This window comes from Amblyomma maculatum, unplaced genomic scaffold, assembly GCF_055883805.1.
Source record: "Amblyomma maculatum isolate TAMU_Amacu unplaced genomic scaffold, ASM5588380v1 scaffold_16, whole genome shotgun sequence".
Taxonomy (NCBI): Eukaryota; Metazoa; Arthropoda; class Arachnida; order Ixodida; family Ixodidae; genus Amblyomma; species Amblyomma maculatum.
This window is the reverse complement of record NW_028146741.1, coordinates 282,109-306,144: the sequence shown is the minus strand read 5'-3', so window position 1 is coordinate 306,144 and position 24,036 is coordinate 282,109. Positions and strand designations below refer to the sequence as shown.

Genomic DNA, 24,036 nt, shown 5'->3' with positions numbered 1-24,036 from the left:
CTGCCTTAAAACATAGAAACTTAGCACTCCGCCTTACTGCATTCTTCTAGTGAGCACTCTTTTTTTCTTAATCTATTCATTTCTTTCGATTTATCGGGTCGATGATTTTTTTAGGGGGGTAATGCAGCGTGAGCAACAACAGCCGTAACAGAAGAGACATCTGGGCGAGTTGGTACAGTGATATGATGAATAAAGAGCGCTACAGACTAGGACGACCATCAAGAAGCAAACAGGACAAGCCCCCGTCCTGTTTGCTTCTTGATCTTCGTCCTAGTCTGTAGCGCTGTTAATTTATTATGCAACAGCAGCCGCAGGGCGGCATCTCACCGCGAGTCTCGTGCGCTTACTTGAAGAAGTGGAACTGGCCTCATGACGTTCGATGGGAAGAGGCTGAATTTGGGCGCCGATCGTCTCTCGGTGCTCTTGAAGTGCTCTTCTGGGACTTCTGGGTCAGCGCCCATTAAAACCTTTTAGTTACCAACCCGACAATATTGCATAGGTGTACTTCTTTTATCTTCTAAAAAGTGTGTCATTTCTACGTAAAGGTGCGGTGGTGGCCATCAGACTAATTTTCAGCAATCGGGAAGTTTCACAACTGATATCTTGGAGTCGGGACATGTTTTAGCATGTCGCCTTTGTCAAAATAGTGCCGCCCAATGACAGCGTTTAAATCTATCAGTCCTGGGCTTTACAGCAAACGTCAAAACTTCTGAGCCAGCAAAGCGCATGAAAAAGCTTCGGGTCTTTCTGCATCAACTCTGCAGGCTCACTGGAGACAATGCGCAGGAGCGCCTTTTCTAGACGCGGACCTCGCCGTTATGGCGCACGACGAAAAAACCGCACTCGTTGACTGTAGCGTCGCCAGCCGAGGCACACACTGCGGCCCCTGGTGACGACCTCAAGGTAGGCGCGGCGCAGCCACTGCCTACACGGCTGACGCTCTGATGGCGTCCAAGGTCGGCCATCAGGCCCAATCGAAGTAACGGTAGCGCGGATCCTTCGACAAAGATACAGGCTGGCGCTGAGCTTCGCCAGATTATCTCGAGCCAGGTTTGATTCACACAGAGCGGGTGTCAAATTCAGTCTTAGGGGCGTTGTCATCAGCGCTGAATGCAACTACTGTACGACAAATGACGCATTGAAGAGCACCATTTTATTTAGTCAGATTTAGAAGCTTGTTCATATGTCTGCATATCTAGCTCGGTGGCCTCAAGCTAGACTCACGGCGCTCAGAATCAATTTGAATATAATGTCAACAGGCAACGCGACACGATAACATACAAGGGACCGATTGGCGAATTCAACACCAAACAAATATCGCGAAAAGTTTTTCAAAACATAATACATTTTTTCCTTTAAAGAAGCTACACGCAGTAGCCCTGCCGAATAATGACAAACTATGTGGGGAAAATGTCGGAATATAGCGTCCCTACGAGGTTTTGTCGGCTGCGGAGACATCATTCAGCCGATTACAAAGATCGCTTATCAGCTGTATGATATCACGCGACGTGGTAAGCCGCAGCATAATATTGCGCTGTGGATTGCACATCGTCGTTTTCTTCAACTTCTATCTGCGACGCGAATAAATCGGATCAGTTTAAAATTAACCAGAGCTTATTCTATGGCGTTGCCACACGTGCAGATGACACAGCAAAGCAACAACAGCAGTTGAAGAGGCTAAATGGGCGATTTCGCACGTATATACTCGACCTGAAGACGCCAAATTGCTATTATATATGATATTTCCGCACTTTATGTAGAAAAAAAAGGTTTATTTTGCATAGTTGTTTGCGGTGCTACAAGCCAATGCTTGTGAGCAGTAGGACGAGCTGAATCAAATTTCACGTATTATATAACCATATGCCGAAAGTAAAGTAGCCTGAAAAGCATGCGGGCACATCAAGGCGTTATTATTGTCAACGTTAAACACCAACCCATAATACAATTCTAGCCAGTGAGGTCATCTGTCTTCTGCTTACAGAGCAATCACAACAACACAGAGACAACCAAAAAATTTTCGTTGACAACCGGTCGGCAATCTGTCTACTTGAACGAGTTCACTTCATGAGAAGCGGCGTGATTGAAAGGGACCTGTGCAGATTAGCGCATAATTTTATTGAGTTGCTTCATCTACATAGCATACCCATCCTTACCTACAGATCTTGCCACAGAACGATCCGCTATGAGTACGTCATTATACAAGCATTTTGAGTGACACTATAGGGCTTCATCACTACACAGCTGCAGAATACTGTCTGCAACTTGACATTGTCAACGCACTCGCATAAATCGGCGTGGAAAACATCAATTCGCAGATGGTGCGGTATATGAAAACTTAGTTAGACAGAAGAATCCTCGGCAGCATATGCACAAATGCATGGTTAGAAGTAAATGAACCAAAAGACCCACGCGAGCCAGTCAGGAAACAGCTCACCATTAAGCTTCTTCCCAAGAATATGCATCCTGTATACACCACGAGGGTAGGAGAACGGCAGGGCTTTGGCTCTCGAAATAAATTACAGGCTGCAACCGGCTGTCATTATACGTAGATGCGGCTTAGTAGCCAGCTCCATACAGAGCACCTACTGTAGCAGGGCCTACTACATATTCACAGGCAGATAGAAACATGAACGGCTCCAAGACAGCGAACTCAATTTCGTACGGGGTTGAATTGCAAATATTACAATCAATGTTCTTTATAAGATCTTCAGCTTCTTGCGCGTACCATGATTAACTGCGTGCTTTGATATTTCTTTCCATCGTAGATTACGCAGTGGAAGTGGAAGCTGAATGTTAAAGCAACAAATTCCACGCGATCGCTCTTACATGGCAAGACGTACATATACGTCTTTAAAGTGCATAGTACTGTTGCTTCCAGAAATCTCAAGAAAATGGCGGTGACTACTTCCAAGCCATCGTACGCATAATAAAAAAGAAGCGATCTTCTTTTTGTTTTGGCTGGGAGTTCGCGGTGGCGCCAACACACCGACACCAACGGCGGCTAACCGAAGTGCTCCTGCGATGTGCCTTTCCTTTCAACATCGAAACGGACTATGCTCAGCTCGGATACCCACGGTGGCGCAAATCACCGAACAGCGGGGGCGTGCCACTCTGCTGCTCCTGTGGGGGCGTGTCCACAGCCTGAGCCCCGAAAGGCCCAAGTGCTTGCTTTCCCGCGGCGGCTCCCTGGCGGCAGAGAACCGACGCGGAAGGGGGCACTGTTAAGCGTGGCCCGCATGGAGCGTTTTTTGCACGCGAAAACGCGTCGCACGCCCGACGCCCGCGCCGGCGTCGACGATTCCACTCCCGCATGGTCAGCAGCCGAGCGGCGTTTTTTTTTGCCGCCCAGTCGCGATGCACGCGCCCCCATCCGGCCGTGCGTCGAGGTCGCGCACATCTTGTTTTCCCTGTCGCCGCGAGCTTCAAGTTGTGGTTTCCTCTCTTTCTTCTGGGTCAGGTGTGTCAAGAAAACAGGCAAGGCATCACTTCCAACAGCTATGGATCTAGATGCAGAAGCCATAGCACAAGGGAGGTATCAGAGGTCCGCTGGCAAGGCTAGCAGCTCATAAACAACCTCCGAGCTCAGCGTAAACACTCGTGGCCCCAGCGGACGGCCCACATTCACCGAACTCTAACCTAAAAGCCTAAAAAAAAAAGGAAATGCACGGTGCCCGATGCCCGGACCTTGCTGTCGTTGCCTCGTGCGCCCCCGCGACTCCGAAAGACTACATTGCTGCTCGGCCGTTCCGGCCGAGAAACCCGAAACCCTCGGCGCCGTCGGAGCGCCAAACCCCCTCGTTCTTTCCGCTCTCGCGAGCTTCTCTCTCTCGGCCGGCGTGGGCGTGGCTCCAACCGGAATCACGTGATGGCTGCTCCGGCTCTCATTGGCCCTCTGCCGCTGCCGACTTCCGGCGTCGGCGCGTCGTCGGCGTTTTTATCTGTTCAGCCAGATCCCGACGATTTGGCAAAATCGTCCTCTCCGGCGGCAAAAAAACGCTCCGCTGCCGTCGACGCCGGCGAATCGCCCGGAAAAACGCTCCATGCGGGTCACGCTTTAGACCGCTGCCTGACGATCGCAGCACCCCCCGCTTGGCTCGGTTTCCCCACGGTGGAGCCACTCACCGACATCCGCTACATACAGCTACGATGTCCTGTGGAGTGGGCCCCCCGGGGCTCAGGTTGGAGACGCGCAGGCGCACTGGCCAACGTTTGCTAGCCAACGAAGCTCTGGCGCCGCTTCGGAGTCCGCGGTGTCGCCACACACCGACACCCAAGGGCCTGCTAAGGTGCTCCTGCGGGGTCCTGTTTCGACGGAATATGGAAAGCACTTGGCTCGGAAACCCACAGTGTCGCCACTCACCGACACGCCGCATAATAGGCGTGCTCCTGTGGGAGGATGCTATTGCATATACAAGGGTTGGAGACACCTTCGGCCAACCTGGATTGCCAAAGCCACCTGCCCGTGGTTATGAATATGCATCCCTCTAGTCAGTAGGATAGTTGTCACCGACAGGCTATGTCATGGCGACGATGGAGTAGTTGTCCAGTCGCTAATAAACCAACAGCAATCGCGGTACACCGACAGGCTATGTCATGGCGACGATGGAGTAGTTGTCCAGTCGCTAATAAACCAACAGCAATGTCGGTAGTTATCTAAACGTAATGAGCGCTGCTTTCGCGAACTGCAGTAATCAGCTCTGGGTGCGAAATCGCGTTTTCGTCATTAGTATACAAGTAAACAAAAATGTTCAAAGCGGCAGTTTGATTTCCCTGTTCGCCTGGGAGATTGTCGCGTTGTTAACAATCGTGAAAGCAATGTAGCGTATCATAAAAACATTAAATATTTCGAAGACGATTCCTGTTCAAAGCACCGCGTTACCGATATGCCTGAACGTGAACTGACCACCGTTAAGTGCGCGAGGCGTTTGCGCTAACCACAGGAACATATGCAACAAATATTAATGCGATGGCTTCATGGGCCCCGTGACACAGAAAAGCCGGTGATAGTGTTGCTCTCTTTTGTAACTCGAATATCTGCGAGGAAGCAAATAAATAAAAATTGTTCTCAGCGTACCAGAAATCCAACTCCGGCCCTTCAGTGCGAGACGAGCACGCAATCGATAGGCTACCGAGCAAGGTTGCTACATTCGAGTGAAATTTTATTAGTGTATGAGTTGCCGTTGAGCTGTATGCTAACGAAGAGCTGTGTCATTAGAAAGGAAGCATTAAGGAAGTAACAATTAAGCAACTAGTTTTGCGCTTTGCTTGCATGCAATATTAGCGCCAGTGTCATGAAATTGTAGCATAGCGCATGGTGTAACGCAAGTAGAGAAAGAGTAGAAGGAAGAATTGCGGAGTAAGAAGAAAAAGTAAAAAAGCATTGGAGCGTTTTCGCTGGTCTTCATAGTTCTGGCTCTGGGTTTTGGTTATTTGTGGCTATCCTCGGCACCCAAACGTCTGGAGAGGACCGCATCTCCACGCGTCGGCAGCACATCCCCAGCCAGGGCTTCGCAGAGTCCACAGCACTGGATCCTGTGTCGCCGCGGACTGGCAGGTGAGTGGAAACCACACCTGCCACTGAGCACGAATAGACAGATCATGGGCCCTTAATTGCATCACAATCTGGCGAGCCTGGAATATTCGGGCGTCATTTCCCGCCGTGCCAGATCTGAGCCTCTGTGAGTTGTGAAAATGCAACTAGAGAAGTTGGCTGCTATCGGGACCAAACTTGGATTGTCGGGCTTAGAACTTCATACCTGGATCGTGAATGAACGAACAGCGCTGCGAGCTGAAGGCGCAGCCGATCGAGAAGCAATTCGCCGAAATGAAGAGCCAAGTGGCCGAAAGTAGAATGGAAGTAGCGGAGAGAGAGAAAAGAGGTATTGAAATCAATGCTCAGGCTACAGGATTGCGCCCGCACTGATATGAATACTGATGCCGAGGTCACTGGTGCGCCTAGCTCCTCCAGTTCTCTCCTCAAAAATTACTTCCTTTGTTCGACGAATGACGTAACGATCTTTATGTTTATCTGCAGCAATTCGATCGTGTGGCTACAGGACAGCAATGGCCTCCAGATAAATGGGCTGTAGCTGTTAGTACGTGTCTAACTGGAAGCCCTTGCATTCATCGGCCACATGACAGCGGAAGATTCGCTTGATAACAAGGGTTAAAAATGCCTTGTTGCAGCGGTTCTAGTTCCCTGCACAGGATATCAAGAGAAACGGGCAGAAGATGGTGAACCAGGAAAACAGCTGATTGCTCGCATCTCCAGTTACTTTGATCCCTGGATAGATATGGCTGAGTTCCACCGGACGTTTGAAGGGATAAGGGAGTTAATGATCGCAGAGCACTTCCAGCGATGTTGCTACCCACAGCTCGTAGTCTTTCTCAAATGACGGAACTGCAAGACTGACTGATCCTGCTGATATGACGGGCAAATTCATTGAAGCCCAGAACCTTGCCAACATTGGTATAGTTGGGGATGAACTGAAGAATCGCTAGAAACATTACGCTCCCCATGGAAAAAAGTAACTACCACGGTTTATCCTGTGTCACAAGTTGGGGAATATTTCCACAGACTGTAGACTTGCTTTCAGTGATGTGCCCGAGTGGAATTCATGTGGTCGATTTGGGCACAACGCCAACGACGGTCGAACGCGACGAAATGCGACAGCTGTTTCATGTGCCTTGCGAAATATGCCAAACGAGCTTCGAGACACCGGCTTCAGAGCTCCTCTGTGCGGCCAAGTCGAGTACCCCCCTGAACACGGAAGGTTAACCACAAGAGCCTTCTTTTCGGCAGTTGGAATGTCGGTTGCTAAAGGCGGCATGTTCGTGTTGTATTCTTATTTCTTGTTTCAGTTTCGTTTCTTTCAGTGTACATATCGTCATCGTCATTCAATATGATTCCCTATATAAGTGGCTTCACTGTGACGAATAAAGTACTGTTTTTGCATACTGCGCTTGCGTGGTCCCGTGTCATGCGTCTGGTCTGAATCAAACACCACATATTGGTGACGAGGATCAGTATCGGAGCCATGTCACTCGGGTGTTTCGCAGCACCGCCCCCTTTCTTGCCTGCACCCGGTGACCCGGCTGTGCCCTGGCAGCAGTGGAAACGCGTATTCCTGAATTTCCTGGAGGCCATTGGCAGCGATGAACTGAAGCCGAAGCGTTGCAAGGCGATTCTGCTAAATTCGCTCGGGGTTGAAGGCCAGCGAATATTCTACAGCATCCTTGCACAAGGAGCAGACGCGACTGCGGATGCCAAGGCCGAGGAAAAGGTGGACCAGTTAAAGGACGCGCTTGCTGCTCTGGATACGCATTTCGCGAGCGCTACGAATGATTTGGTGGAGCGGCGCCGGTTTCGCCAAAGACAACTCCCTGGTGAGACATTTCAAGCGTTTACAAACAGTCTTCGGGACCTTGCGTCTACTTGCAATTTTGGCAGTGCCACCGATAGCATGATTCGAGACCTATTACTGGAAGGCACTTCGTCACGAACAACCCGTGAACGCATGCTTTATGAAGGGTCTTCGCTTACATTGCAGCGTGCTGTTGACATCGGGAAGCAAATTGAGCAAACACTACAAGAGCTCGGGGAATTCGCGCATAGCGCTGTGAACAAGAATCAAGATGTGCGAAAAAGGTCAGACTCTGAGCAAGGAAGTTGCTACAGGTGCGGCTCGTCATCGCATATGGCTAACTCGACTGCATGTCCGGCGAGGAACAAGCGTTGCCACTCTTGTGGAAAAATTGGTCACTTTTCAAGCATGTGCAGATCGAAGAAAATGAAATATGCCGTTCGAAAGCCCGAGAAGGCCAACGCCGTAACGGTACTTCAAATCTGTGACCGTTGCGTCGGCGAAATATATTCGAGCCAACATTTCCATCGGGAAGATAAGATTGTCGTTGATTGTCGACACAGGCGCTACGGTTTCTTTGCTCAGTGAAGAGCACTACCACAAATATCTAGCCGACACTTACTTATTACGACCGCCGACTGCCAATTTGTGTAACTATTCCGGAGAACAAATCAAGTTAAGCGGTTGCTTTCTTGCTGACGTATCTTACAAGGGAAACAGAGCCAGTGTACTTTTTCATGTCACAACTAAGGGCACTTCGCTGCTGGGGCATTGATGCCGTTCGGAGCCTAGGAATCACTATCAACGGCTCAACCTTGAATTGCTGCCAGGTGACATGCCCTGATTCACTGCCTTCAGAATTTAAGCACCAGTTTGTGCACTTGTTCACGGAACAGTTAGGGCATGTGAAAGGCTTTGTTCATCATGTTAAATGCCGTTCATCTGTGAAACCAGTCGTTGCGAAACTCAGACGCCTGCCGCTCACGCTACGGCAACAGGTATCGGTAGAGATACAACGCCTGCTGGCCGATCGTCGTCGTGAGGAAGAAGGACGGTTCAATTAGGCTGTGTATGGACCTACGTGAATTGTGTATGGACCTACGTGAACAAGGTGAATTGTTGCGATTGCCGGAAACAAGGGCTGAAGTTAATGAAGAAGTGGTTGCTCCTTTAGAGGATTCGGTGGAGCAACCTTTGCGTCGCAGCACTAGGGTACGCCGACCTGTAGAAAGATTTGGGTTTTCTTTACCTGAACACTAAGTGTTTAGTTCGTGTTATTTTGGTTGTTGAAAATTACCATGTTGTATTTTTCTAGCGGGAGGCGATGTTGTATCCTTATTTCTCGTTTCAGTTTCGTTTTTTTCAGTGTACATATCGTCATCGTCATTCAATATGATTCCCTATATAAGTGGCTTCACTGTGACGAATAAAGGAGGGTTTTTGCATACTGCGCTTGCGTGGTCCCGTGTCATGCGTCTGGTCTGAATCAGACACCACAGTTCGCTTATGAAGTCAACGCCCTTAAAGGCACAGAGACCATGATTATTCGACAGAATTTGGTGCCTTTAGTCTCGTTCACAGGAAGAAGCTGTAGCATTTTGGTTTGGGATGGACGAGTCAAGGTCTTACTTGAGGCTGTGATCCGGGTGGCACCGCTTTTCATCGGAACAGTAACACCCTTAGGCATGGATGGACCTGCTACACCATCCAGATTATTTAGCAGTCTTCGACAGTTCCAGTAAACGATGCTCTCATTAGCCATTTTTTGCAAGTGCAGAATGGGGAAGAGATGGTGGCTTTAAGACTCGCCACCTTTATCAGGTGGCTTAACTGGCTTATGTTTTTTTTTACTTGAAGCGGTCCAACAGGCCCCGCCTCTCATTGGCGAACTCCCTAGGCGCCGCTGGCGCTGCGGAGTCCACGCTCACCTCCATCGCCTCTGGCGAAAGCATGGAGGCAGGAGATTTTTCAAGAGGAACCAAGTTCCTTTGAGATGTCTTTTGTGTCCCGGATGTCTGGGAGAAAGTGACCTCCGGGATTGCAAAGATTGGTGCAGCCGGTGGCTGCTTAGTGAGGAGCCGTCAATCAATCCGCCCGTCCGCAAAAGATGGCTATTAGAGAGATTTAGCTTGCCGGACACGTACTGACCTAAACGTATACCAGGTTATTACCATTCCGTCGAAAGCACCATCGAGAAGAGCTCGCTTGTGCACACTCCGAGGTCTCTGGTTGAATTTGATCGGACGGGTACAGCTGTTGTCGACCTTATGAGGAAGCACATTGGTCTTCCTCGGAGCCTCCATGAACATTGCTGCAAAGGGCTTGAGTGCTACCTTGACTTTTCATTTTTGCGCTAATGAGCCCCTAATGTACTTCGAAACAGTGAGAATACCGTTCCTGTGCCATTGGCCAAATGGCCGTTTGTGGCTAGCAACTGTGACTGCGGCTCAGCGGCTTCGGTCGTGAACGGAAATGCTTCTGTACCGGTGCCGTACCGGTAGGTGCCCATACTGAGATTCATCACGGTTCCTGCCTTGGTTTATGAAGTTACGGCCCAATATGAATAGCCAATATAGACAGGGAAGGTGCAGGACACGCTGTCTAATATTTTGACCATACAGACACTGCTAGGCGCGCTGCTGCTGGTGGTGGTGGAAAGCAAAGGAGAGGTTGCTTGGAGAGCCACCCCTAGTGGGCCGCTTCCCTTACAATACTAGGTGGAGTCTCTTATTCCGGCACTCCATTGGTCTGGGCCGCCACACGAGCTCGCTGGACCAGCGCTTGTTGTGCCGCTAGATCCAGGCAGCCGAGCAGGGCCGCCTTCCAGTCCTCTCGGGTAGGGGAAGGGGTTATGGGTAAAAGAGGAGGATTTAGCTGGAATGCCCAGGCCATGTGAAAGGTGTCAGCCACCTTTCTACAGAAAGGGCGGAGGCCAGAAAATGACGGGTCGAAATGTTTGAGTACTGCCGGGCACAGTGGAGTATTAATAAAAATTCTAAAAAGTATTCTTTCACCCGCTTTCCTTAGCCCCCAGTGAGGAGCCGGGTACTGACGGTGCGAGTCCCGGTAATAGGCACAGATTTCTTGAAAAGTTAAGAGAGGATAAGTGTCCTGGTCCAGATCGGCAGGGTCTACGCCGGGGGCCCGGTTAGTGAGTGCGCGGGCGGCCGAGTTGGCGTCCTCATACCCTGGTAGGCCCTAGTGGCCTGGAGTCCAAATGAGAAATCGGGTCTGGGGTTCTTGATCCCAAGCTGCTCTCCGAAGTATTCTTTGTGCTGTGGGCGTTATCCAGCCCAGCTCATAATTCCGACAGGCCCCTGGCGAGTCGGATAGGATGAATTTAGATTGAGGGTGGGAGGCAGCCAAGGCGATTGCTACCTACTCCGCGTGGGTTGCGCTAGGGGCCTTAAAGGTGAGGCCATCCACCTGTCTTTCCTCGTGAACGACGGCAGCCGTGTACCATTCTACTCTGGAATGGTGCGGGCCCGCAACATCCACATAGAAAACATTGTGTTTAGAGCCATAATGGTGGCGCAGAGCATTTGCTCGCTCCTGACGCCGTCCATTGTGGTCTTCTCTGTCCATTTTGGTAGGAAGGGGTCGAACACGGTGGGCGCCTCTCCATAGCTCTGGCACTCGTACCCTTTCCTCAATCTGATGGTTGTGTTATATATGTAGCCGGTCCGAAAGGCGACGACCGGACACGATCTGGGCAAGACGCATGTATTGATTAGTGAGGTGCCCCTCGCGTAGCTCCCGGTAGGTGTTCACCATCCCCCATGCAAGGAGCCTCGCATTGGAGGTAGAGATCGGGAGGTCGAGCGCCCTATTGATCATCTTGCGGAGAGTGACCTCCAGGATGTCTTCATCATGCTTGCGCAAGCGCAGGTATGAAGTTGAATAAAGAATTCGACTGCATGGGCGGGTCGCATCGCATCCCTGCTTCCGAGATCTCCACGCTTGTTGGAGACGCGGCGGACCATGTGGCCCACTTGGTCGCCAACTTTGCGAAGCTTGGCTAGTGTTGTGTCAGCGCGACGATTTTGGTGAATAAAGAGTCCGAGGACTCTTTATTCTCTGTGGCTTCGCGTATGGGTCCACTAGCCAGAGAGAGAAATATTGGTGTCTTGCATCTCGGCGAGGGGCGCAGATTCACGAAATCGGATTTTTGAGGAGATCACTGGAGACCACAGTACGTAGCATAGCGATCCGCTATGCCCACCGCTGTTTGCAGGCAGTCCTCCAGTTGACCAATGTTGCCCTCTGTAGCCCAAATTATGATGTCGTTGGCATACAGTGCATGCTGTATACCTTGGACCTCACCTAGTTGGGCAGGGAGATGAAGCATTGCCAAATTAAAGAGTAGTGGGGACAGCACTGCGCCTTGCGGCGTGCCCCGCGTACCCATAGTATAAGGATCGTGCTCCTTGTCCTGAATGTGGATAAAGGCTTCACGGTCCGTTAAGAACTGTTTTACGTAATTAAACGTGTTGTGTCCGCATTGTGTCTCGCTGAGGTGCTGTTGGTTCATCGCTGAGGTGGTGGGCGTGTTGGTTCATCGTCAACACAGCGAAGCGCTCAAAATCACAAAGGACGAGGAGGGGACAGGACAATAGCACACTTTCAACAAATGTTTATTGCGGTTGCGGAGCATATATATATATATATATATATATATATATATATATATATATATACACTTCAGAATCACAAATAGAAAGAAGGAAAAACAAAGAAGGAAAAACATCTACACGTGCCGCCTAAGCTAAGAAATCCAGCTCAGTTTTTGATAGAGCCACCGACGGTTTCCTGACGCATTCATCCTCTGATCGTGCTATCTGCGATGCTTGCACAATCTCCCTAGTTAGGCTGGTACAGTGGCGATACAAAGCAATAGTTTTGTCGAACAAAGGCTGGCAAGATGTCTCGCTGTCACACTTTTTGCAATGCGCAGCTAACTGTCCGTCTATGGCATAATTGCCGATCTTTTTAGAGTGCTCTTGCAGCCGAACGTTCAGTCATCTTCCAGTTGGACCGATGTAGTGTCTACCACACGAAAGCGGGATCTTGTACACAACATCCTTCTGGCAAGATACCAAGGGATCCCTATGTTTGATATTGCATGCTGGTTTTCGCGTACGTGTGGGACAACTTAACCTACAAAGGCTCATCAGCTTCTTTGGTGCCGAAAACAAAACTTTTACTCCGGATCGCTGCCCAACTTTCTTCAGATTGTGCGAGAAACCATGCACGTACGGAATGACAGCTACCTTCTCTTTATCATGTCTTTCTTTTCTATTTTCTGCTGTGTGCTCGTTACTCAGGCTCGCCTCTGATTTCCGTTTGCGATTCAGGGCCTCCGCTACAGAAACTATCACGTGCCTGGGGTAACCTGCCATCTCCAATCGAGCCACCTGTGGGCTAAGACTCTCATCAACGGTGTGTTGGCAGGACTTTTAATAGCACTCGACAAAAAGGACAGCACGATATTCCTCTTGACCAGCTTAGAATGCGACGAACTATACGGTAGGGGAGGCTTGTTGGCCCTTGGCTCATACACCCAACACGCGTGATCTTTAAAATACAATCGCAAATCCAAAAACCTAATGCTGTTCTGCTCGGGCAATTCGGTGGTGAATGTGAGTGGTTTAAAACATGCATGAAAAGATGCTAAAATCCGCGAAACAATAGGGTCTCCGAGAGCAATAAACTCTTCCGAATGACTGCTGTCAAACGGGTCAATAAAAACAGAAGTATCCAACAAAATCAAAAATCATCAACATAACGAAACACTTTTAAAATCTTAAGATCATCAAGCCGCTCAAACAAACTTTGTCACAACGAGCCAAAAATAAATCACTTAAAATCGGTGCGATACAAGAACCAATGCAAACACCCTGCTTTTGCAGGTAAATGCTTTTGTCAAAGGTAACAAAAGTCGACGTCAGGAAACAAGATAAAAGCTCTAAAAAACCACTCACACTTACACCACAGTAGTTCTGAAAGTCTACCGCGCCGTATTCGTTCATTACTGCCTCGACGCAGGACAACAGACCATCGTGTGGCAATGAATAAAACAAATCTTTTATATCCACTGAAAAAGCGGTTAGAGCGCTGTTGTCGCATGACCTAAGGTAATCTATTAATACAGCAGAGTCCCTCGTCGCAAACGGGTCGTCCACATCAAGCCTTTTAAGACTCAATTGCAAGAAGTCAGCAACGCACTTCTGCCACGTACCCGATTCGGACACAATCACGCGAAAAGGGCATTCCACTTTATGAGTCTTAGCTGAGAAAAACATTTGAAGAGAGTCATAATCGCTGCTCTCAATCTTCTTAACGACGCTCAACAGGTTGAGCTGTTCGCACAGCTTCTTAGCACGCGACTTTACTCTTTTCAAAGAAACATTTCTGTGGGGATTAAATAGAGATAGTACTGCTTCCGACGCTTTACTGCATAACAGCTCTTGCCTGAGCACAGCAAATCCGCCTTCCTTGTCAGCAGGCAGAACACAGAGACCAAGTTCCTTGAGAGACGTAGCCGCGTGCTCCAGCCGCATGTCAGGTCGCTCCTGTCTGCACCTTGCAACCACCTTCAACCCTTGGGATACACAGGATGCCCTCTCGTCCAACGTCGCCCTCCTTGCCACTTCCCGGACACTGGTGAGAAGTCCAGCGGCGTCTTGCCACGGTGGTACGGCGAACTTGGGGCCGAGCGCCAGAGTCCTGGAGACATCCTCCGGGACGTCGACGTCCCCTAACGTGTGAATGCCTTGACCACATGCCGATACCTTGCGAGGCACCAGAAGGCGGAGGCCCTCCAAAACACAGAGCCAGAAGGTTTCCGTGGCCAGGTCGAGCAACCTTGACACCTGGCGCCATTTCCATCGGGCTCGTCCGATGTTACCGTCGCTGAAGATACTTGAGAACAAGTAGTCACAATAGAACCGAGCCTGCCTCCGCCATTCAGCCCGGAAAATCTTGCACAGCCGACCAACATGGTTAACCGACGGAGGAAAGCCACCAAGCAGGGCTCTAACGGCGGGAGGGAGGATCCTGGATCGGATACAGAAGGAAAAAGCACGAGCTTGGACCTCAGCGTTGGCGGCAAGTGAAACCAAGGAACATGAATTCAGAGAACAAAGAGTAGAAAGGCCCAAGGTACTAGAAAAGGTACTAGAAATGCACGTACGCAAAAACCAGCATGCAATATCAAACATAGGGATCCCTTGGTATCTTGCCAGAAGGATGTTGTGTACAAGATCCCGCTTTCGTGTGGTAGACACTACATCGGTCAAACTGGAAGATGTCTGAACGTTCGGCTGCAAGAGCACTCTAAAAAGGTCGGCAATATTGCCATAGACGGACAGTTAGCTGCGCACTGCAAAAAGTGTGACAGCGGACACCTTGCCAGCCTTTGTTCGCCAAAACTATTGCTTTGTATCGCCATCGTACCAGCCTAACTAGGGAGCATAATGAAATAAAACAGCGCAAGCAACGGGACGAAACACGAAGGAAGGGAGACAAAGACACAGGCGCTGACTAACAACTGAAATTTTATTCCGAAGCAGGACACATATATAAGGTACAAAGAGAGGGGTGCGGCCAAATGCGATCCTGCACAATCACCGAAACAGTGTAGTCACGTCCAAGAGTAAAAAACGATAAAAAGGTGAAAAGCCGAAAAGACTAAAAGCGATAAAAACCACGGTGCAGGAGGCCGGGACAGAAAGTAAAACCGGTAAAACAGATATATACATAGCCAAAAAGGCAAGTAAAAGCATTAAAATATAACGGTAAAAAAAACACGGAACTAAAATCGTGGCACAAGGTGATTAACAAAAGTGGCGGAGAGGGGCATTCAAGAAAAAAGAACATTTACCCTGCCTCTGACAAAATCCAATTCTTTTTGCGACAAGCACAGCGAGGGTGCACTCACACATTGCTCATTTGCGCTGTGAATTTCGAACGCTTCTGCGATTTCCCTGGATATCCTATCCCGTCCTCGGGTGCTTTCTGACAAGACCAGATGCATCTCGGAAGGCGTCGATGTACTCTGCAAGTACCATTCATCCTCCAAAAAGTTTCCAGTGCGTCAGACCATTAACTATCTTCGAAACAATGAAATACTTCTGGTCCCATCTGACAAAGAAGGCGGCTTCACTGTACTATCGGCCGGTGAATTTAGCTCAAGAGCTACCAGCGCCCTCGAGACTGAATTCAATAGGAATCACGCCAACCTCTCCAAGGTGAAAAAGCAAGCTGTGGCTTTATGTAAGTCCCTCAAACTGGACAATTTGGCTTGTAAACTTAAAGCTGCGAGTCGTCTCAGTGGAACTGTGTTTTTTTCTGCTAAAACGCACAAGCCTGGAATACCTTTCCGTGTAATCGCATCCGAAAAGGAGTCATGGCAGAAATTGCTCGTGACTTTTCTTAGAGATAAGTTAAAGTTGCTGACGGTTGATGAACCCTTTGTGATCGATGACTCAGAAAAGGTTATAGATTTTTTAAGTATCAAACATGACTGCAACCTGAACGCCTTCTCGGTAGACATCAAAGATTTGTATTATTCTTTACCGCACAGAGAACTGCTGTCTTGCATTGAGGAATCTATCGACACCTTCGGAGCCGTAAATTTTCAGAACGAGGTAGGCCCTTCCATTGATGATTTTCTACGACTTGTGAACTTTTATCTGAATTCTTTCTATGTTACGTCAGGTGAACATACATATATACAGAAACAAGGTGTTTGCATAGGCTCTTGCGTAGCACCTATTCTAAGCGAACTGTTTCTCGCTAGATACGATAGGATGTTGAATGACAGGATCGCTGATACGAGCGTAGTAAAAATTTTTCGTTACGTGGATGACTATCTCTTCCTTTTGAATTGCAGCCACGAAGCATTTAACCCAATGGTATCCGAAATTGTTTCCATGTTTGGCCAATGTATTCCTCTGGCTTTGACGCATGAAACGCTGCATGAATGTTCAGTCAGGTTTCTGGACTTGCGACTGCATTTTTCCAACGAGCATACCTGCTGGTCCTATCAGCCCAGGGGTAAGAAACCTCTTCTGCCTTTTATGTCTGCCCATACAAAACTCGTTAAGAGAGGGATAGTAAGACTTTGTTTTCAAAATGCGCTTCAGAAGTCCTGTGAACATCATTTCCAGGATAGTTTTAGCAACCAGGCCGAGCGCCTGTCAGCCGCCGGATACCCCCTGAACGTTCTGGTGTCCGTGGCCGGTTCCGCGGCCAAGAAACGAGCACGACAACACGCACAGGCGGCGTCCAACAGGGAGCACAGAAGAGTGGTCGTAATGCCCTACATTCATGAGGTCAGCCACCGAGCTTTCCGCCCTTTGCGCGAAGGTAAACAAACCTCTGATCGCCCGTGGATGTGGGCTGACTCATTCGGAACAACTCGTCCCCTGCAAAACCGGCGTCGTCTACTCCCTGCCCGTATCCTGTGGGAAGAGATACATTGGCCAGACAGGCAGGTGTCTCAACATTAGGCTTCAAGAGCACAAGAAAAACGTAAACAGCATTGCAATTTCCGGGCACCTCGCCATGCACTGCAAAAAGCGTAAACATAACGATGATGATCCGGACAAAACCTGTTACCCACATTTCAATCGCTGCGCAATTCTTGCTAGAGGACGGGATAGGATATCCAGGGAAATCGCAGAAGCGTTCGAAATTCACAGCGCAAATGAGCAATGTGTGAGTGCACCCTCCCTGTGCTTGTCGCAAAAAGAATTGGATTTTCTCAGAGGCAGGGTAAATGTTTAACTTTTTTCTTGAATGCCCCTCTCCGCTACTTTTGTTAATCACCTTGTGCCCCGATTTTAGTTCCGTGTTTTTTTTTTACCGTTATATTTGAATGCTTTTACTTGCCTTTTTGGCTATGTATATATCTGTTTTACCGGTTTTACTTTCTGTCCCGGCCTCCTACACCGTGGTTTTTATCGCTTTTAGTCTTTTCGGTTTTTCACCTTTTTATCGTTTTTTACTCTTGGACGTGACTACACTGTTTCGGTGCTTGTGCAGGATCGCATTTGGCCGCACCCCTCTCTTTGTACCTTATATATGTGTCCTGCTTCGGAATAAAATCTCAGTTGTTAGTCAGCGCCTGTGTCTTTGTCTCCCTTCCTTCGTGTTTCGTCCCGTTGCTTGCGCTGTTTTAATTCATTATGCAGTACCAATTAGCCCGGCATCTTGCACTTCCTAACTAGGGAGATTGTGGAAGCATCGCAGATAGCACGATCAGGGGATGAATGCTTCAGCAAACCGTCGGTGGCTCTATCAAAAACTGAGCTGGATTTCTTAGCTTAGGCGGCACGTGCAGATGTTTTTCCTTCTTCGTTTTTTCTTTCTTTTTGTGATTCTGAAGTGTATATATATATATGCTCCGCAACCGCAATAAACATTTGTTGAAAGTGCGCTATTGTCCTGTCCCCTCCTCGTCCTTTGTGATTTTGAGCGCTTCGCTGTGTTGTCGCTGAGGTGAGCGAGGATGACACTCTTTTTCACATTGTGGAAAGGATCCTTCAAATCCAAGTGAGAACTACCTTGCCATTGTGAGGGTGCTCGACAGGCCTGAGTACCTCGTGACTGAGTTGAAGCAGAATGTCTTGTGCTGACTTTGAGGTCGGAATCCGAAAATCGTGTGTGCGAAAGTATTGCGAACCTCCAGATTTTCAGAAAGGCGATCTCGAACTATGGCCTCCATGAGCTTGGCTGCGCAAGACGTTAAGGAGTTAGGTCGGAGGTGATCGGTATTGATCGGCTTACCCGGCTTAGGGATGAAGGTGACAAGCGCTGCTTTCCATTCTAGGGGGAGGGGTGTTTCTTCTTTCCAGATTGGGTTCATATATTTTAGCAGGGACTCATACACCGGATCAGGAAGTTTGGACAAAAGTTTGACCGTAACCTTCCTGCCGGGAGCGGTACCCCGTTTCATTTTAGCAAGAGCTGCCCGCAGATCATGGAGCTGGAACGGACGATTCGACTTGACACAGATGCGGATCCCGTAGAGTCTGTGCAAGTTGGTTCGTATTGCCTTTGAAATTATTAATTGCTCGTTGCAGATGTTTGTGTTTCTGTGCGGGTCTGGGTAGCATCTATGAGGCTACGGAATAGCCTCCAAGTATTGCGACTAGACATTTGTCTAGAAGCAGAGTTACAGCGATCCACACAGTTAGTGTCGGTGAGCTGGGCAGCATACTCTGCCGCCTTTTGGGTGAGATCGCGAATCCTCAAGCGGAGTTTTTTGTTATGTTTCTGATGGCGCCATCACTTAGGCTGCGCCGCGCTTCCCAGAGATGAAGGAGATGGTTGTTCACATCCGTTATCTTATCTGTGAGTTGTATTTGCTTCTCGTGCTTGTGTAGTGTTTGGATGAGGCTCTGGGCCCAGGCAGAATAGTCGTCTCCGGGGATACTGGAGGCTGTCAGGGATTTACGGAAAGCCGTCCAGTCTGGTAGGAAGGCCTGTTTTGTGGTGCGGTGTAGGGGACGAGTGGTTTTTAAAACCACGGCAGTTCCATTGCATGAGGGAAAAAGCAGACAAAGCCTGATGTATGGGGGGGGGGGGGGGGGGGCTGCGGGATGGCTTAGTTCCCACCGCCATGTTGAATTTGGAGTCAAGCTGGGTTAGATTGCGCAGCTACATCTCCCAGTCCCTGAGCAGCTGGGGGGAGCTCCGCAGAATCTTCGGCGATTTCATCCAGATCAATTTTGCGCATAAAATTTGACGAACGCTTAACTTCCTTCGGCGACTTAAGCCTCCTGCCGAGGCGCGAACCATTCTCGTTCAACCATGTTTTGATGTTACTGGTGACTGCAATGGTCACCTTCTGAGTGATGTCTTCCAGGACCTTACCGAAGTTGAAAGCTGGCCTACCAACTCAGCTAGAGTGTTTTCTACAGCCGTCATACGGCTGTCCATTGCCTTTTCCTGAGGGCCCTCGCACGTAGGCGTGGGTTCCGCAGGGCGCACCACTCGGTCCGCCGGCGATGACGGCGGGGAAGGTGGGGCTGCGTGTGCACAGCGTAAAATTTTGTTTTCTGCAGCTAGCTGAGCTACCTGCGCACGAAGCGCTGCCATTTCGCAGCGCATCTCTACGATTTCGGGGGAGAGAGAGGAAGAGGTGCGAGAGGCGGGAGACGAGGCGACCCAACCCAGCTGCCTATCTTGTTCGATGACTTCTTGAAAGCTGCAGATGTTGATGACCCACTGCCTCCGAGCTCCGGAAAGTCCTCAGGCTTGATATCCGGATCGCCCTGGTCCTGTGAAATCTTTTTCGGTGACGTCCTCGATGACGGCTCGAAGTAGCTTCTGATTGGCCGGCGCGCCGTCAGCCTTGCCGCCGAGATCACCTCCAGACACCTTGCCTTGCATCTGTTGCATCATTCTTACAAAGGCAACTTAAGCTACTAACTACTGACGACCCTTTTTTGGTAAAGAATGCAGAACCTGGGGTCACGTTTTTAAAAGGAAACTCCGAAAGAGCGTTATTAGGTTTTTCCATTGACATAAAAGACCTATACTACGCCATACCTCATGACGACTTGATCAATTGCATCAAGGACTGCATTGACCAGCATGGAGCTGTTAAATTCCAGAACGCGACTAGCATTTCTACTGACGGCTTTCTCGAGCTACTGTCCACTTATTTGAGATCGACCTACGCGGAATGGAACGGTTCGGTTTTCATTCAAAAAAATGGTATCTGTATAGGCTCGTCCATTGCACCGGTCCTCAGTGATCTATACTTAGCCATGCAAGACCGGGCGTTACGCAGGTTCTTTGATTGCAGCAATGTGAAGCAGATATTTCGATTTGTCGACGATTACCTTGTGTTTCTAGAGTGCGAACAGGACGCCCTCCCGTCCGAAGCTGCCAGTGTTGTTCGTAGTTTTTCAAGCATTCTGAGCCCTTTAATTGTCATACACGAACTGCCTACTAATGGATTCATACGGTGTTTAGAACTAGGACTATATTTCAACCCCAATCATGTGTGCTGGGCCTTTGAGCCTCGCGCTAACGAACCCCTTCTGCCATTTACTTCAGCGCACTCGAAGTTGGTTAAGCGCAGCATCATCAATTCTTGCTTCTACAATTCAGTCATGAAATCGTGCAACCACAAGCTGGAAGAGAGCTTTTTAAACCAGACGCGCCGACTAGTTCAGGCTGGTTATCCACCGGCGCTGTTATCCTCAGTAGCGGAGGCTATGTTAAAAACTAAAGAAACAGTCAGTAGAGACAGGGATAAGAAGATCGCAGTCATTCCCTACGCGCACGGGATTTCACACAACTTGAGAAAGATAGGAAGAAGGGTTGGAGTAGATGTTTTTTCGGCTCCGGACCGCTTGTCAAGTCTTTGCAAGCGAGTGAATGGGATGGGTCGAAAACACATCGGCTGCACCACAAGCCATCGCGACCGATTCGTCTCGTGTGCGGAAGGCGTCGTTTATTCGATCCCTTTGACTTGTGGCCATGCGTACATAGGCCAAACCGGCAGATGTCTTAATAAAAGATTATTGGAGCACAACTACAATGTGACAGAGCGGATCTCTGGCCATCTGGGTGTGCACTGCCGAGATTGTAAATGCACACCTGATTTGCGTAACACGAGCGTGCTGCGCAGGTGCGGTGACAAGACCACGCGAGAAATAATCGAGGCCGAAAAAATTGCAAACCTAAAAGACAGCTGTGTAAGCATTCCCTCCATAGCCCTTCTAGATAAGGAGTTGCTTTTCCTATCGGCTGTTGGATGATCATGGTGCTCCTGCTTGATGTCTGGCTGAGATGAGTGTCTATCAGGCTTTGTTGTTGTTCTTGTTACTGATGCTTGCTGTATATTTACCGAGGTGTCAGAACAATAAACCTTCAGTCTTTTGCCTGACTGAGATCTTATGCGAGATCGTGTGGTAGATCTGCTGCAATAATCCCAGAGATAATAATAGAACTGGAGCTGGGCTGGACGGGGGCACTAGAAACTTCCGACGGAGACTCGTGCTTGAGAGCAGAGACTGCATTCGCTGAGTGAGTACAATTTAGCAAGTAGTGCAATTTATAGTGGTGCAATTTGCCCGCAGATCCGTTCGTGAGGCCTTCCTTGAGAAAGCTCGAAAGTAGAGGATAACGTAAGAGGACATTGAACTTGAACCGAAGACACAAATCTTCATCAATGAACATTTGAGTCCTTCAATGAAAAAAAAAACTGTTTGGTGCAGTAAATGCAAAAAAGAAAGAACTGAAGTGCATGGACTCGGAATGGCAAATTATATGCGCAGAACAGACACCTTAAAAGTCATTGCTATCACCCACCAGGATGATCTGTGCAAAATTGCGTAGTTGTACCTGCTGGCATCCAACCTAAGTACTAGTTTCGTGAGATGGTTACGCATTTGGTTACATGAGGTTACGCATTTGGTTAAACCCAAAAAAAAACTGGTTTGTCTTTTTTCCACTTAGATATTAGATCCTTAATAAACGAAGAAGATGAATGAACTATTCTACTAGATACTCTCGAAGTTCCATTCACAGTAATAATGCTGACTGAAATGTGGTGCACTTCGGCGTCGAATGTGTGTCACCGTGCTGGATATCAGTGCTGTTATAAAATCGAAAAGATAAACGAGGAGGCGGCGTCGCGCTTCTACTTAAAACTACAATATCTTGTGAAATGATCGACGAATACACGGCAGCAACTGCTGATTACGAAGTGCTCACTCTGCGGAGTTCAAACCAAATTTTTTGTGTGATGTAAAGGCCACCATCTAGCGTCATCTGTCATTTCTTAGCATTTCTTGGAAATATTTTTAGCTATGATTCATATGAATCTGTAGATATGGTTTTAGGTAGTGACATTAACATAGATATGCTTTCAACTTCTCAATCACAAAAGGAACTCCATTCTTTAATTGCAATGAATGATTTATTTAGCTTATAACAAAGCCCACAAGAGCGACTTTAGAAAGTACATCTTTATTAGATGTGTTCATTACAGATATTGACACTAATTTAATACCCGCAGACGTTGTTTACACAGATATTAGTGGTCACCTTGGAATCTTCATGCCAATTAACAAGCTCGTGCATATTAACAAAAGGAAAAGGCGAATAATTTATCATCATCATCATCATCAGCCTGATTATACCCACTGCAGGGCGAAGGCCTCTCCCATATTTCTCCACTTAACCCGGTTCTGTGCTAGCTGCATCCACTTGACCCCTGCGAACTTCTTAATCTCATCCGCCCACCTAACTTTCTGCCGCCCCCTGCTACGCTTTCCTTCCCTTGGAATCCAGTTTGCTACCCTCAGCGACCATCGGTTATCCTCTCTTCGCACTACATGTCCTGCCCATGTCCATTTCTTCTTCTTAATTTCCACTAGATTGTCGGTAACTTGAGTTATTTCTCTTACCCACTCTGCACGCTTTCTATCTCTTAATGTTACCCCTACCATTTTTCGTTCCATAGCCCTCTGGGTTGTCCTCAACTTAAGTATAGCTCTCTTGGTTAGCCTCCATGTTTGAGCCCCATAGGTGAGTACAATTTATACACATACACAACAATTTATACACAGTCTATAAGTAATAAAAAACTTGATTCCTGTTGTCATGGTACTAGCCAACAGACTTGGAACAATGTTTTTAAGGCTGATAGTAGCGATACTGCTGACAATAATTTCATCACATCGTTTAAAACTATATATGACGCGCACTTTCCACTAAAAAAAGGGGACGTGCCATCTAGGGCTAGGAAACCTTGGGTAACGTCTGAGTTGCTCCAAATGATAAAACATAAAAACAGCTTGTATGCACAGTTTGTAAAAGCAAAAGATTAAAACTTGTTTAGCCAATTCGAAAAGTGCGGAAATAATCTGAAGATCGCTCGAGAAGCTTATTTGACAAATATATTTTGGAGCTCGAGTGAACAACGATCGGATCTTATCTGGAGGAAATTAAATTCCTTATTACAGCCAACTATCCCGGATGCTCCTGATAACTTTCAGCATGAGGGAAAACGTATTTATGACACTAGCTTAGCTGATGCTTTTAAAAACGTTTTTATTCAACAAGCTTCTCAGGGTCAAATTCGCAGTAGTCACGATTACACTGCATTCTTGAAAGGAAGCAATAGTGCATCATCACTTTTCGTTGCTCCGACAAACTGCTCAGAATGTTTCTCGTGTATGAGCGCAATTAAAAATATCAAGTCAGTGGACACAAGCGGCCTGCAAATCATCATCATCATCATCATCAGCCTGATTATACCCACTGCAGGGCGAAGGCCTCTCCCATATCTCTCCACTTAACCCGGTTCTGTGCTAGCTGCATCCACTTGACCCCTGCGAACTTCTTAATCTCATCCGCCCACCTAACTTTCTGCCGCCCCCTGCTACGCTTTCCTTCCCTTGGAATCCAGTTTGTTACCCTCACCGACCATCGGTTATCCTCTCTTCGCACTACATGTCCTGCCCATGTCCATTTCTTCTTCTTAAATTCCACTAGAATGTCGTTAACTTGAGTTATTTCTCTGACCCACTCTGCACGCTTTCTATCTCTTAATGTTACACCTACCATTTTTCGTTCCATAGCCCTCTGGGTTGTCCTCAACTTAAGTAGAACTCTCTTGGTTAGCCTCCACGTTTCAGCGCCCATT

The 24,036-nt window shown here is 48.3% G+C and overlaps 1 pseudogene; it reads left to right on the top strand.

Moving 5' to 3' along the window:
* The first annotated feature begins 6,963 nt into the window (after nt 1–6,963).
* LOC146171884 (uncharacterized) lies at nt 6,964–9,058 on the top strand (annotated as a pseudogene).
* Nucleotides 9,059–24,036: the final 14,978 nt, after the last annotated feature.